Raw genomic sequence first — 3,070 nt, 5'->3', positions numbered from 1 at the left:
TTAGTGGAAGCGAGCACATTTTGTACATTAGAATACAAAATGGACGCCATTTGTAGACAATTGCCAGTTCATGTAGCTGAGTTTGCTGTTCACTAATAAGGATATCATTTATTGTTTCCATAGAAATGTAGTCATGATCTTTGAAAAATCGTCTTTTATATGCTTTGTACTGATGAACGTATTTCCAGATTTATGTGCGAATAGATTTTTTTCAGCAAGAAGGCATTGTACGGTATTATTTTGCAATTGTCTGTAAAATGGCGTCCATTTTGTGCTCTAATCGCTAGCATAGCCAGGGTCTAAAGTTAGGAAAAACGAGGACAAAAAAATAGGCGTTGTGACACTTACCAAACAATTTTTAACTCCTCTTATATTACGCGAAATATTTAATTAGTTATAATGTATGTAATTGTATTCTACACTCATTAATTTTATGTTTTAGTAACGACGTCATTATGTATGAAACATACAACTACAGAGATTGGTGTGACGTGAAAAAGATGAAACTCGACACTGGACTATCTCGTGGAGTTTCATCCTTTCCACTATTTTATTCTGCGAGTTATTGAAATTTTCGAGGTTCTAGTTTACTTGAGAAGATGTCTGATTTTCCATATTTCGTTACTTTTGCCATAGCATTCTGAAACTACTGATGCTTGTTCTGTGGAACACATACTGATTCATATTCTGAAGAACACAGTATAACTGAAACTTCTGGTTAAAAATTCTTTTCTTCTGTCTTGAGAGTCTACTGGCCCACTACATAGTTCGATACGATGCTAATCATTAGACTTATATGATTACCTTACAAATTCCAGAATTGTTACAATGTAAGAAATCCTTTTTATGACAGTAAGGTTGTTTAGCAATACACTTTAGTCTTCTATCTTTACTCTGTAATGCTTTTCCCGTCATTTATAAAGACATCTGTCAAAACATTTAGGCCAATTGATATTGATTAAATGATATCGTTGATGAAAACATCCAACTCGAAACGTCTCTTCCTTTCTGACGACAAGCTAATTTATTTCACTTTGTTGATTTATTTTGATAAAATGTAAAAGTACGTTGACAGAAAGTGTGTGTGTGTGTGTGTGTGTGTGTGTGTGTGTGTGTGTGTGTGTGTGTGTGTGTGTGTGTGTGTGTGTGTGTGTGTGTGTGTGTGTGTGTGTGTGTGTGTGTGTGCGCGCGCGCGCGCGCGCGTGTGTATTTATTTGATGAAAGTTAGTCTTAAAGCAAGATAGAAATATTTTCTGATATAGAATTATAGAATTCCATAGGGTTCTATCTAGGGTTCTATACATTGAAAGTTAGCTTAAATCTTGCGTGTTTGCTTGCAATATTACCCAGCCAAACTGGCACAAAATAGGAAAATACTATGAATTAAGTTTCCCCTGAAATGTAAATACAAGCGGAATTAAACAAGTTTCGCGTAAATCGGATGTGGTTGTGGAGATATTAGGGGTTTTGGGGATATAAATACCCAAAACGGTGCATAATGGAAAATTATTCCGAAAATAACTTAACTCTGAAAGGAAAGAAACTCTTACCTTTCGATTAGACACAGTGACTTGACAATGAAAAAATATGATTTGTTTTTTACAGTAAATGTTTCTATTTTCGCTTTTGTTAAACACAATATTTTAACCATTTAGTGATATTTTTAAGTGAATGTGATTTCAAAAGTGTGAGTTGTTTGTACAGTAACTATTTATATTTTAGCTTTCTTTAAGACAATATTTTTATTTTTTAAAATTATTTTCAAGTGAATACCATTACAAAAAGATTTTTTGGCATAGTTTAAAGATATTTTAAAGTGAAAATAACTTTAAGAATACTGTAAATATTTCGTAAAAACCCGTTCGTAATCTCGGTGTCAAATAATTTTTTTTCCATTGTTTTTTTCGAGTGCATTCAACGTATCTCACCTCCAAAGATCTGGCTGCTATTTCTAGCACTCCATGCTACGTTGTAACAGCTATTTGCGATAAAGGACCCGAAATATCTGTTACGAGGTAGCAGAGAGTGCCAGAAATAGCAGCCAAATCTTTCCTTTTTGGGGGAAAGGAGCCGTTTACGCGTGATTTCAATGTCACATCCATTGAAAGCATACGAAATAATCTGGAAAAGAAAAAAAACACGAAACAAAACCCCGTTGCTGGGAAACTCAGACTTTCATGGTGACCCAATGGGTCATGTGTAGTCTAGTCCAACTATAAAATCGTGAGTTGTTAAGGCATAGGTGTGTGGTTAATTGTGAGTTTGTTAAGGCATAGGTGTGTGGTTAAGAAGCTCGCTTTGTAACCATATAGTTTCGGGTTCAGTCTCACAGCACGGCACCTTGAACAAGTGTCTTCTACTCTGGCCTCAGTTTGACTAATGCATTGTGAGTGAATTCGATCAAGGGAAACTGTGTGGAAACCCGTTGGATAAGTGTGTTGAGGTGTCGAAAGGTTATTCGTCATCTCACTGCAACCTGGTCATTGGCACAAAGGAACAGAAAAAAGGTGAATGTAAAAGAGTTTTTATCTGTCTTCAGGTAATTCAGATGGCTCATATATTGCTTAAAATAAATTTGTATTTTTCTGACATTGGCGTTTATTCTTTTTCAGGAATATATTTCCAGATAATTTAATGGTGGCCTGTTTTAAGAGAGTAAGTAAAATCACATATAAAATTGGTTGTTGTTTTTTATGCTATTGTTGTTGTTGTTAGTGTTGCTGCTGCTACTGCTGTTATGGTTGTTAAACCCCAGTTTAACTCAGAACAGACTTGTGATGAAGCTCTAACTATCCTGGTCTATCAGACTGCATTATCTAATGCAGTGGTTCCCAACCTGAGGTCCGCGGGCCCCTGGTGGTCTGCAAAGGTAGTACTAGGTGTCCGTGAACACGTTAAGCTGACAGACCTTTCAATATCCTGGGATCTGTGGAAGGTGGCGAGCTGGCAGAAATGTTAGCATGCCGGGCGAAATGCTTAGCGGTATTTCGTCTGCCGCTACGTTCTGAGTTCAAATTCCGCTGAAGTCGACTTTGCCTTTCATCCTTTCGGGGTCGATAAATTATGCACC

This window comes from Octopus bimaculoides, chromosome 8, assembly GCF_001194135.2.
Source record: "Octopus bimaculoides isolate UCB-OBI-ISO-001 chromosome 8, ASM119413v2, whole genome shotgun sequence".
In the NCBI taxonomy this organism is placed as follows: domain Eukaryota; kingdom Metazoa; phylum Mollusca; class Cephalopoda; order Octopoda; family Octopodidae; genus Octopus; species Octopus bimaculoides.
The sequence above is the reverse complement of the archived record's forward strand: the minus strand, read 5'-3'. Positions refer to the sequence as shown.